Genomic DNA, 13,145 nt, shown 5'->3' with positions numbered 1-13,145 from the left:
AAATATAGTGGGATCTTTACGTTATGTTGTAAGGCCAGGTAGTGACTTTAAGAAACAGTTATTGTCTTTTTGAACAAAAAGATAAATGCTCTTGGTTTACTGGCATTTCTTGGGCTGCCAAGTGGCTTTCAATAATAAAGCTATATAGCAGGTAAAATTTAACAAAGAAAGTGATTTAATCTGTACCTTCAAATAAAGGTACTGCTTTTAACAATGAATCAGAAATTAACTGCTTTTTGAAAGAAACTGGCTATTGGTAGACCATTTTGAAATAGGCATTTTAACATGTTTTCAGCCTGTTGTGATTTTATGACTTTGTTACCAAAACAGCAAAACAAAAAACTGTGGGGTACAATTAACTCTTCTTTGTATATGCTTTAAAGTTTAGAAACAGAATTTTTATTTTTCAAATGAAATATTTAGTTGGGTTTTGAGCCCAGTTATTAAAAATACAAAGTTGCAATACCTTCCAATTCAATTTTGAGACTAACTTATTAAAATCAGAGAAGATGGACAATTACTAACCACATTTCATTTAAAATTTTGTCATCAATTGATGGGAAGGACTGAAAAATGAAAGTCATGATTCATTAACTGTGGCCAGGGATGCCTATTTGGAACTAGATATCTTTTTAAATTATCTTATATAGCTCAACAGTTATAAAAACCAAGTATTTCCTGGCATATGTACTTCCCAAACAGAAACGGGGAAACAAACAAAAAAACCAACCAAATATTTAACAAATGGTACTGCAATAACCGGGACACTCACATGGAAAAAGAATGAAACGTGACCCCGCCATACAGCAGACCAAAAGAAAAAAAGCATAAAGGAAACTCAATTTAAAACCAGACCTTCACATTTCTGAATGTTAAACCAGTAAAAGAAATGCAGATTTTTAATCACGTCACTTTAAAATATTAATAGTAAAATATTTTAGTAATAACAAGTTTTTTAGTATTGTTCATGAATTAAAAATTAATTTAAACTGGTTAATTTCATATATTGCCCATCCTATATATATTTTTTATTGTGGGAACATATCCATAACATGTTGCCATTTTAATACTTTTCAAGTGTGCAATTTAGTGGCATTGCTTTTGTGCTATATCACCAGCTTCCATTACTAAACTTTTTCATCACCCAAAACAGAAACTCTTTTACCGTTTAAGCAAATAATCCCCAATTACCTACTTTCCATGTTTGTGAACTTGCTAAATCTAGGAATCGTTCAATATGTGCCCTTTTGTGTCTGGCTTTAATTCACTCAGCATAATGTTTCCAAAGTTCATCCATGTTGTAGCATGTACCAGAACTTCCTTTTCATGGCTGAATCCCATTGTGAGATACCACATTTTGTTTATCTGTTCATCTGTTGATGGACACTTGGGTTGTTTCCACTTTTTGGCAATTGTGTATAATGTTGCTATGAACACTGGGGTACAAGTGTCTGACAGAGTCCCTGCTTTCCATTCTTTGGGGGCTTATAATTAAGAGTAGAATTGCCAAGTTATATGTCAATTCCACAACTCTTTGAGGAATCACCAAAATGTTTTCCATAATGGCTGCCCCATTTCGCATTGCCTCCAATGCATGAGGGTTCCCATTTCTCCACATCCTTGCCAGCACTTGTTATTTTCTATCTTCTAAAAATAATAGCCATACTTGTGGGTATGAAATGGTATCTCATTGTGGATTTAATTTGCATTTCCTAATGGTTAATGACACTGAGCATCTTTTCATGTGCTTATTGGCACATGTGTGGCAAGTCCTCTGCCAATTTTTAAATTGGGTTGTTTGTTGTCGAGTTGTAGGAGTTAAAATATATATATATATATATATATATATATATATATATATATATATATATTCTGGCTATTAAACCCTTATCAGATACCTGATTTCCACATATTTTCTCTCATGCTATTGTCTTTTCACTTTAATTTTGATTGCTGAATATATCTAACTTATCCAACATCTACTTTATGTTTTATTGTAGGTATAGTTACTACTAAGTAAGGTATGATACACATTTGCAATAAACATATATATATGTGGCATACTCAAAATATTTTAAAAATATTTTTGTTGAAAAATATATATATATATGAAGCAAAGAAAGAAAAAGCAATAATTCTTAAAGCACACTTCAGTAAGTAGTTACAGCCAGATCCTGAGTTTATGTGCTACCATTCCACCTTCTTGGATTTTTCCTGAAAATATCTTACTGATGGGTGCACTCAGTCGAAACCCTTTGAACACGCTGCCACCTGGTTCATTGACTCACCACCACATCCCTCCAAGTGCTTGCCCAGATAATGCTCAGATGTGTCATGTGCCAAGGAATGGCTGCATCCCAGTGGCCCAAGGTACCTTGGGAGGGGTTGGAAAGTTCCTCCATACACCAAACAAAACTTGCCTCCCTGAAGCTTCTACCCATTAGCTCTTGTTCCTGATCTTACAGCCCATGGCACACATGGGTTCCTCTTTATCTAACCTTCACATACTGCAGACCATGCCCTTACTTGCTCTTCAGACACGTCTTCTTAGAGTGGATTTTCACTAATTTTTGCTTGTCCAATATCCCATCCCATCCCCAACAGCAGCCAGAGTCTCTTTGAGGGTATTCTCTGAGAGGGGCTGTCAGAACAGCCAGCGGACATGTGTAAGATGTTCTAGGACTTTGAATCTGGAGTAAGGAATACGGAATGTTGATAGCTGGAACTCGTACCTCTTCCCAGGGAATTTCCTAAAGGTCTTGTGTGTCTTATGACTCGAACACACACAAACGTATCTCTTGATTTGCCACTTGTCCCTTCTCAGTAAATGGCATCTCATTTAGCCAAAAACCTACTAGGAGTTATTCTTAACTCCCCTCTTTCCCCTCACAATCTTATCTAATCCATTGGGTGCTACTAGCTCAGGTTGTAAAATACCTCTCCAGCCTGGTCGTATTTTTTTTTTTTTTTTTTTCACATGGGCAGGAACTGGGAATCAAACCCGAGTTTCCAGCAGGGGAGGCGACAACTCTGCCTGCTGCACCACCATCACCTACCCCCGGTCGTTTTTCACTTTCTACTTTAGCTGCTCCCTGGATCACCACCATCTGATTTTAGAACCTCTACAGTAGCCTCTTAACCATGCTTTCTCCTCGGACCTCCATGACCTAATCTCCACTGAGTGAGCTTTTTTTTTTTAATGTTTCTATTGAGAAATCTTCATACACATACCGCCTGTCCATAGTATACAAGCAATGGCTCACAGTATCATCACAAAGTTGTGTATTCAACACCGTGATAATTTTTAGAACATTGGTATCAGTCCAGAAAAAGAAATAAAAAGAAAAAAGAAGGGTAGTGCAAACCTGGCTCAGTGGCAGACTTCTCGCCTGCCATGCCGGAGACCCGGGTTCAATTCCTGGTGCCTGCCCATGTAAAAAAATAAATAGAGAGAGAGAGAGAGAGAGAGAGAGAGAGAGAGAGAGAGAGAGAGAGAATAAAACAGAAACCCATACATCCCATGCCTCTTACCCCTCCCTCTCATTAACTACTAGTATTTCAATCTATCCATTTTTTTCCCTCACCCCCCCCATTATTTATTCATTTCTTTTCCCTTATTTTTTTTACTCATCTGTCCATACCCTGGGAAAAAGGAGCATCAGACACAAGGTTTTCACAATCCAGAGTGAGCCTTTTAACATGTAAAGCAGATCACGGCATTCCCGCTTCCCGTCCTTGCAGTGAGGGGATTTTTGATTTTTGATTTTGATTTTTCACTCAAAATTCACAGTCCTAGCCATGGCCAGCGCATCCTGCACAGTCTGGCCCTGCCCCTCACCTGAAGGCTCAGTCAGCTCTACCCATACAAGGTCTAACTGCCCCCACAGCAGATGCGGATGCAGCCTGTTCCCACCTCCACATCTCTACAGGGCATTCTGGCCCTCCAGAGATCAGCATGGCTTCCCCCTCTCTTCCTTCAAGGTTACCCTCAGATGGCTTCAATGGAGAGGACTTCCTTGGACCTTCCTCATCTGAACTGGAACTTCCCTGCCCTGCATCTCCCATGCCCTGCTTTATGCTCCTTCCTTAGCTCTCATCTCCACTTGCCACGGTGCTATGGATGGACTTGTCTATGGATTGTCTTTTCCCATGAGAATGCAAGATCTGCGAGGGGAGGGATGGTCCCCCGTTTAATGCCCTGTCCACAGCCTTTAAACCGTGCTTGGCAATGAGTAGGCACTCACTCGACGCCCGGTGAAGAAATGAATGAGGGATTCCTGCTGCAGCCTCTCTGGAGTCACGTGGTTCATGTCCACTTCCCAAGCCTGGCCCTTCCACCTACACTGGCTTTATGACCTCTGATATCTTCCAATAAATGCCTTTCTTGCTTAAGCCTCCCAGAGTCCATTTCTGTCACTCACTACCATCAGCCCTAATTGATACACTCCTTAAAAGCCAACATCCTCATTTCTTTCAGGTGTTCTTCCTGCTGCCCTGTGATGGGGAGGAGCTACCACAGTGTTGAGAGGACACTGGGTGGGGAGGCAGAGGGCGGGAGTCCTACTAACCTTCATTTCTGTCCCCTCTCCAATTCAAGCATTGCCTCCCTAGGCTGAGGCACCAGCATCGCTCACCAGGAGTCCCCACAAGAACTTTCTATCCAAGCTCTTTGTGGTAGTTAGATTCAGTTGTCAACTTGGCCAGGTGAAGGCACCTAGTTCTGTTGCTGTGGACATGAGCTAATGGTACGTGAACCTCATCTGTTGCTGATTACATCTGCAATCGGCTAGGAGGTATGCCTGCTGCAATGAATGATGTTTGAATTAATTGGCTGGTGCTTAAATGAGAGACTCAACATAGCACAGCCCAAGCAGCTCAGTGTACCTCATCTCAGCACTCGCAGCGCAACCCAGGTCTTTGGAGATGCAGAAAGGAATCACTCCGGGGCAAGTTGTTGGAACCCAGAGGTCTGGAGAGAAAGCCAGCAGAGATTACCCTGAGCCTTCCCACGTAAGAAAGAACCTCAGATGAAAGTTAGCTGCCTTTCCTCTGAAGAACTAACGATATAAATCCCCTTTTATTAAAAGCCAATCCGTCTCTGGCGTGTTGCATTCCAGCAGCTAGCAAACTAGAACACTCTTCTTGTAAATCTGACCTCTCCACACTGCCACTACTAGATCTTTCTCAAATATGAATCCAACCATGCCACTCCCCTCCTGAAAGCCTTTCCATGCTTCACGTGGCTCTCAGGATGTAAAAGTTCTCAGTCTTGCCTACAGGACCCTCTCCAGGCCAATTCTTGCATGTCAACCATTCTGACCTTTTCTAATTCATAGATTCCTATGCTCTGCCCAGCCTCTGCACCTTAGCATGTCCTCTTTCCTCCACCCCGCTTCCTTTATCTAGCTAACTTCACTGGTGATTGGAGCAGACATAGTCTGTGTCCACCTGAGTCCTGCAGCTTTGGTGGACTCTGCACCATGGGGAAACAGCCCTTTCCCTCAAGCCCCTGTCTCTCCTTGCCTGAGGGTCCTGTCTGCCCACAGCAGTGGGCCCGATCTGCTCGTGGTGCCTGCTGGAAGCCCAGGGAGTCCACACTCCCTAAGGACACTCATCAACCAACAAGTAATAGAAGCTGCTGAGAAACACCCCAGCTTTCTCACTCTGTGGTGGAACAGTTCTGAAGTGTGTTCTACCTCGTCTCCCAGAGTGTCTCCAGCAGGACTGAGTCCCAGTTGCCCCTGGCAGTAGGTCTCCCATCAACATACCTTTACTGACTTTCTTCCCTGTCTCCCTTCTTCACTCTTTCTCTGTGTTCACCTCCTACAAAAACTACTTGCACTCACATCGTGTCTCAGGGCCAGCTTTCAGGAGAACCCAGGTGAAGACAGTAGCTCTCCCTTCATGTGCTTCAAAGTACCAGGGACTTCGCCTTCAGAGTACATTATGCAATTTGAAATAATATGTTGTAGGATTGCTTTGCTAATGTCTGTCCCTCTGATAGATGCTAAATTCCCTCAGGGCAAAGTCCAGTTTGTTTTGCTCCTCATTGAATCCACAGGCACCTAGTAAAATACCCAATAAATACTTGATATAAGAAAACATGAGTCATTTGGGCCTCAGACTAAATCTGGTCTCATGCACTTCCTCACAGGGTGATTTGGGGCAAGTAACAACATGACTTCATTAAGCCCCAATTTCCTCTGTGTAAGATGAAGCTAATAATGTCACCCTCCCAGGGCCATTAGAAGATGAAATGAAACTATGCATGGAAGGATTTAGTGAATGGCAAATGCTCAAGAACTGACAACTATTGTTACCATCTTCAGGTCCAAAATAGACCAGTATGACAGGGGCACCTAAGGACCAAAGTGACAGTGCCAGAAAGGCCAGAGACTCGGGAGACACGAGGAGGAGGAAGGCGGTCACATTACAGAGGGGCAGGCTCCTGGGTGGGGCTGGCTTCTCCCACTCCCAAAGAGGACACAGTGTCTCCACCCCCAAGACAGAGGGGGCAGCGCGGGAAGGAGAGTGGACTTGAGGCAGAAGATGGGACGCTCACCCACTTCCCAACGCACCTGCACTCGATCCTGACAGTGAGGTGTACCTCGATGCAGGGCACATTTAAATGGGCAGGAAAGCTGCATCTTGGAATCTGTCAACTGAACATTTTCAAGTTGACTTTTTGAAAGTGCCTGAAGGTCCGTGACACTGGCCATTTTGATCAGGCACCCATCTGAATTGCATCAGAACGGTGTGAGGGAGAAATCACCATGAGTAAACTTAGTCAACAGCCTGGCATCCATCCTCAGCATGGATTTGGATTGTTTTATCTGTGGCTGTGTGTGTGTGTGTGTGTGGTGACTCTCACTAAAGGTCTAGAGGGATCTTTGGTTCAGTAAGGCTTTAATGCATTCTTACATTTATTTATATATAATTGGATAATATAATAGTATATACAAACGTTTACATTTATTTGCATATATTTATGATAGGATAGCATTTTTTCTATATATTTTATTCTATCATATATCATATTGTTACAGCATTTTGCTGTAGGAGGACATTGAACTTTCTTAGACACGCATAATAAGGGCCAATGAGAGAGCCAATCTGAGAATTAAAGCCAACATGGAGGACTTGAGAGTTGAGATCTGAATAAGACCAATTCTGAATTATGTTTTTGAATTCCTGGATCAAGCCGTGCCTGAAGCTGAACCTTTCCATTTTCAATTTCATGAGCCAGTTAAATCCCTTTTTTGCTTTAACCAATTTGGGATGGATTTCTGTTTCTTGTAAAAACTGAAAGAGTCTTCACCAGTATGTAAACTATCTCCAGCTTGGACTTCCCCACGTGGCTTTGGGGATTTAGGGAGACCAAAAATCAGGAGACACAAAGATGGCCACTGTCTATTGGTGCTCATATCTACATGTGTAATGAGCCTTGCATCACTGTCTCCCACAGTCACCCCCAAGAAACAGGGATAATACCAAGTTTTTCATATTGAAGGGTCAGTTATGACTCCCCTTCCATGAAGACCTTCCAACCGCCACAGAGAACTGTGACTTCCTTCCTAGTGGGCTGCCCATCATCAAAAGGACACACACTTTGGAGTCACACCAATCCTGAGCCTGCCACATACTAGCTTGGTGATTTTGTGTAATTTATTTAGCCTATCTGATTTTCAATTCCCTGTACATGCAACATTTTTATCTACACCCTAAGTTTTCCATAAAGATTAGAATGCATATGTAAAGGGCCTTAAATAGTTTGCTAGCATACAACTGACATTCAACAAGAGGTTGTTGATGCTACTACTAGTCAAACATACTATGCCACCAGCCCCTTTCTGGGTGCCAGGTCCTGGGCTGGGGGTTTTCCAGGCAATATTTCATTTGAACCTCACTGCACCCCTGAGAGGCGTGCACTCTTGTGCTGCCCTTGGGCCAGACTCAATTTTAAGTCCTTCACCTGTGAGGAAATCATTGCATCCTTTCAACAACTGAAGCACAAAGAGGTTCAGAAATGCGGCCCAAGATGTGCAGCTCTGCTCCCCAAACCCATGCTCTCATTCCCTGGGCACTGGCCCCTCCAAACAGTCCCTGAGAGATGGTGGTGATGCAGTGGGACATTCCTGCGGTCCACCTATCTCTGGGCATGAACAAAGGGCTGGATCCAGGTGGCTCACATGGAGTCCAAATTAAGAACTAGGGAAGGTTTTATAGCGGGGAAAACCGCAGGAAGCAGCCCAGAGCCAGGACTTAGAGGGGGCCATACTCCACCTGGGAAGATGGACAAGGCAGGGGCTAAGGAGTGCCACGTTCCTGACCCCCTAAGGACTGTCTCTGGCTCCGTGGATAGGAACCTGGGCTCTGGAATGTCAGGGTAAACACAAATGGGGCAGACCCAGCCTCGGAGTGACAGTGTTGGCTTCTCACTGAAGCTGTCTGCTCCTGCCAACATGACTGTTTTCAGAGTGATCACCAAAGACATCCAGCCTGGCCTCCGCTGGAAGCGTCCCGGGAAGCATCTGCAACCTAAGTCCCAGCAGAGCACAGGATCTAGAAAAGTTCCAAAGCTTTAGAATGGGAGGGTCCACTATGGTTGACTAATTTGTTCCAATTGTGGAGTCGAATATAACCAATAAAGCCATGACTTGAAAGTCCCCATCTACAAGACATTCCTGCTGCATTTTGTCCCCACAGGAATATACTCTGTAGCAAGCTAAGTAAATGCTTGGAAACACCCCAAAACTGGTAGAAGCTGCTTTTAATTTTTTTTTTTTTTTTTACCGTTTCGTGAAAAAGAGAATGCACGCAAGAAAGCACATTTCTTGGATTGAAGTTGTTCACACAAACTTTCTTTTTTTAAAAGAAACACTGGCACCACCTAACCTAAGGTAAGCACGAAACTGTCACAGCAGTGACTCTTTAAAAGTTGCCTATATTGGGTGGGCCGTGGTGGCTCAGCGGGCAAAGTGCTTGCCTGCTATGCCGGAGGACCTCGGTTCGATTCCCGGCCCCAGCCCATGTAACAAAAACGGAGAAACAGAATACAATAAAAACAAGAAAATGTTTAAAAAATGTTTCCCTTTCTTCCATCCTTCCTTCCTTCTCTCTGTCTTTCCTTTAAAAAAAAAAAAAAAAAAGTTGCCTATAATTGTGTGACTTGGAAAATTAATCTCTTTCCAGATGAAGAAACCTGAAACAGGTCTTCTGAGTGAAAATTATTGGTACCCCTTCAGGAGGCCGTTGAGACAATGAAGAGAGGCGGAGGCGCGTGGGATGCTCAGGCAAACAAAAGGGCTGCTTGCAATTTGCCTAAAATAGAAAATAAAAGTTAGCAGCAGCTTCCCGCCTGGCAGGTTCCTCTTTGGAGGCCCTGTGGAGCCGCCTCTTCGGAGATGGAGGAAAGGCCCCTTGGCTCGGCTAACTCCTTCCCACCTCTGCTTTCCCCAGCCGGGGGTCCCCAGAGAGGTGCGGGGGGAGGGGGGGGAGATCCGCCGCCTGACAGCGGCAGCGTTGGCTCTGTTCTGCTGAAGAAACTCAATTCCCATTCAGTGTTTCGGCTCTCTGTAAAGGTCTGGAGAAGGAGACATACTGCACGAGCTTTGTTTAGAGGAATCACTGGCGCGGTAAGGTGGGATTCGTTGCAGGAACCAGCCTGGGCTCTGAAGAGTGAAGGACCGGGGTTCAAATCCCGGCCTGGCTTCTTTCAGCCCGTGCCCAGCCCCTCGTAAAATGGCGATGGCAAGTCCTCCCTTGCTGGCGTGCTGCGAGGGTCAGCGGTAAGGCCGAGCGAGAAGCGGGCCTGCACGTGGTTAGTGCTCTAGAAACTGCAGCTTCTCTCCTACCCAGGCCACAAGAATTCAGGTGGCTCATTCCAGACCACCGGGTCACCTGAGGGGCTGCAAAAGGGAGGGAGGAGGAGGAGAAGGGAGTGGATGAGGGAAGGAAGGGACGAAAGAGAGAAAGAAGGGAAGGCGGAGGGAAGAAAGGAAGGACCCCCCCCCCCCGAAGTCTGCACTGATTTCCACCCAGTATCTTATGCATGGACCACAAGGAACGTGCATCCTGCTCGGGTGGCCTGGAGGCCGCCTCGCGCCTGCCATCGCGCCCTCGTAGATGGTGCGAGTGAAAGTGACAGGGCCAAGTCACACCCTCCCACCGAAGCCGGTTTTCCTCTTTTGAAAGCTTGACTTTCCCAAGAAAAGCCTTTGTTTTTCTGCTGTTCCCATCCTCTCTTCCCCTCTTCTGCCCCCCGCCCCCACCCCCACCCCACGCCCGGCACAGGCACAAAATAACCCCCCCACTCCCACGCACATACACAGCCGCCCCCGAGACGGAGGTACCGGAACCTGCGCGCCTTGTTTACCAGCCCCGGCAGCTCGCGAGCCGCTGGTCGGCGGCGCCACCTCCTGGCGGGAGCCGGGACTGCGCCCCCTGGCCCCGGACAAACAACTGCGGCCGATGACCCAACGCCGCAGGCATCTGAGGATAACCTTTCCCCTTTCTTTCCAAGACCAAATAAGGGGGCTCTTCCCTCTCCGTGTGCCGGGCCTCTGGCGGTTAGGCCAGGGGGCGTGGAAAGGAGGATCCGGGAACGAAGCTGTCGGTCGGCAAAACAACCCACCGCATTGTTCCCGCGGCTGCCGGCCTCCCTCCTCCGGCCGGGGTCGGCCTGTGCCCCGGCGGGCGGGGCGCCCGGTGCAGCCGGGCCGGCGGGGTTGCTCCGCGGGGCTCCCCCAAAGCCCCCACGCAGCATCGCCAAGCCCCCCACCCCCACCCTCGCCCTCACCCCATCAAGGAGTGGAAGGCTGGGTGCCCGGGGCCCCCGCCCCCTTGCAGCGCTGCCTGCCTGCCGGCGGCGCTCTGTGCAGACCCTCGGGCGGGATAGGGGTGGGGGGCGCGGAGCCCAGGAATCTCGACCCGGGCCAGGGGCGCAGCCCGAGGAGGGGGCCAGGCCCGGCTGCCAGGCCTCGGAAGCCTGGCAGCACCCCCAAGGGAGGGAGTCACTGGTGGTTTGCAGTGTTTGGTAACCGCAGAAACCGAGATTTGACCTATATTTTCGAACAGGGCCTCAACTCTTAGCTTTCGTGCTAAAAATCAAAGTGAGGGAGTTTTGACTTGCTGTTAAGTTTCCTCCTGCTTTACGTTCCAGAATGCCACCCAGAAAGCTGGGCACGGCACTAAATCCCCGCTGGCTTTGCTTTCCTCCTTAGGAGAGTGGGGCCGTGGGGTGGGTGAGGACGGGGTCCCCAGGATCCTAGCTCAGGAGGTACCACTGTCCCCCCGCACTGCTTACCTTCATCCACAGCGTTGTTCTGCCCGCCAACGGCTGGTACGGTTCTGGAGGGCAACTGGGCGATATTTATCAGGATTTTAAACGTGGATATCTTTGATTATTTAATTCCACTTGTACGTGTTTATCCTACATAGGTAGTCGGAAGTCTACACGAAAGATGAACTCAGTATACACAGATGATGCTCAGAATGCTCTTTACAATAGAAGCAGCAGTTGGCATTAACTGAGCATTTGTTATATGCTAGAAACTGTGATGGCTATGTTACAGACATCTTACAACACCCCTGTTCCATGAGTATTACTAATAGCCCCATTTTATGGCACAGGCCCTGCACTCAGAGAGGTTAGGTTTCCAGCCAAGCTCACCCAGCCTGGGAGAAGAAGAGTTGGACTTTGCAGTGGGCAGTGTGCTCCAGGGCCTGTGCCCTTGACCACAAGGCTACATGTCTACTGATTGGGATTCAATTAATTTAGAGTACATCCGTATAATGGGATACTCTCTAGCCACTTACATGGTGATGTAGATTGGAAATAATTGGCTTGGAAAAATGTCCATGACACATTGGTGAGTGAAAACAGCTGGTTACATAACAGCGCACATAAAAGGATCTCATGGCTTGGGAAGGGAACTCGCAGATGAGCACGTGTGATCACCTATGGGCGGTAAAATTCCAGGTGACTGATTTCCACAGGGAGATCTTCTATACTTTTAAACTGGTTTTGAAAATGAATGTATATTATTTTTTTATTTAAAACAGCTATTGTCTCTGAAAAAAGAAATGGCATAAAGGAAATAGCCTGTTTTTCTGTTATATGTGTATTTTACATTTCTATATCTTTTGTCAGGACTCTGCTCAAATCCTACTTTCTGCAGAAAGCCTTTCCTGATCCCTGAATTGGAAGTTTCAGCTTCTCACGTTCCTTTCGTGTGGGAACTTGTGTCTGGCTGGATACTCAGCTATGTGTTGCCAGCTAAACTGTAAACTCAGGAAAGGGAGACACGTATTGTGTACTGGGGTTTTGTTTTTTTTCCCCTATGTCCTTTAGTACCTTGCACAGTATTTAACCCATTGCTATGTTCAAATATTTATTAATAGATGGGTAGTAACCAATGGTGATGACCCACAGAAGAATTTAGGGGATAATTAGTTGTTTGACATCTGCCTTTTATTAGCCAGTCTGTAAATTCCTCGGGGTCAGGCATGTGCTTGTCCTATTCAGCTCTCCCACCCTGACAATGCCTGGGACACAGTAGGTGCACCATAAATGCTTGCTACGTGAATGAACCCAGGGCTGCTCTCCCCCAAACAGCCCTTCTCCTTGGGCACTCAAAATGAGAGGTTCCCCTCGATACTGGGATATACAAGAGTAAGGGAACTGTGACACTAGCTGGTAGGGAGGTGAACTCATGAAAGGAAATTAGACTTTGGTCATTGTCTCTCCACTCTCACAGCCTAATCATGTTTCATCACATGTTCCACACTGATTTCTCTGGCTTTCCACCAGAATATCAACTACTACTGAAAAGACCCACTTTTGGAGACTGTGCTTCTCCTGGCCTCTACCTCTGTCTCTGTCTCATGGTATCCTCGAGGGAAAAGTTACTCCTCAATCGTTAGCCAAGGCCTGTAGGTTTCTTTAATAGCCTCTTAGCTCTCTGTATCCTATACTGTTTGTATCAGTCAGTTTGAGATAGGACTTGCTGTAGTAACGAACAACTCCCTAATCTCAGTGGTTTCAAATAACCAAGATTTATCTCTTGATCATACTACATGACCATTGTTGGCAGAGTAGAGGCTCTGCACTGCGTCATCCTCCCTCCAGTACACAGATTGACATC

General features: G+C 46.1%; 1 long non-coding RNA gene across 1 annotated transcript in view; it reads left to right on the top strand.

The window, feature by feature from the left end:
• The window catches only part of LOC143651644 (uncharacterized), a 48,239-nt gene extending 43,873 nt beyond the window's left edge, over positions 1–4,366 (top strand). Inside the window, exon 3 of the long non-coding RNA XR_013160089.1 lies at positions 3,982–4,366. This is a non-coding gene — a long non-coding RNA (uncharacterized LOC143651644). The remainder of the gene's footprint in view (positions 1–3,981) is intronic.
• Positions 4,367–13,145: the final 8,779 nt, after the last annotated feature.

Source organism: Tamandua tetradactyla, chromosome 12 (assembly GCF_023851605.1).
Source record: "Tamandua tetradactyla isolate mTamTet1 chromosome 12, mTamTet1.pri, whole genome shotgun sequence".
NCBI classification, from domain to species: Eukaryota; Metazoa; Chordata; class Mammalia; order Pilosa; family Myrmecophagidae; genus Tamandua; species Tamandua tetradactyla.
Note: the sequence above shows the minus strand (reverse complement) of the source record. Positions and strands in the feature narration are given on the sequence as shown.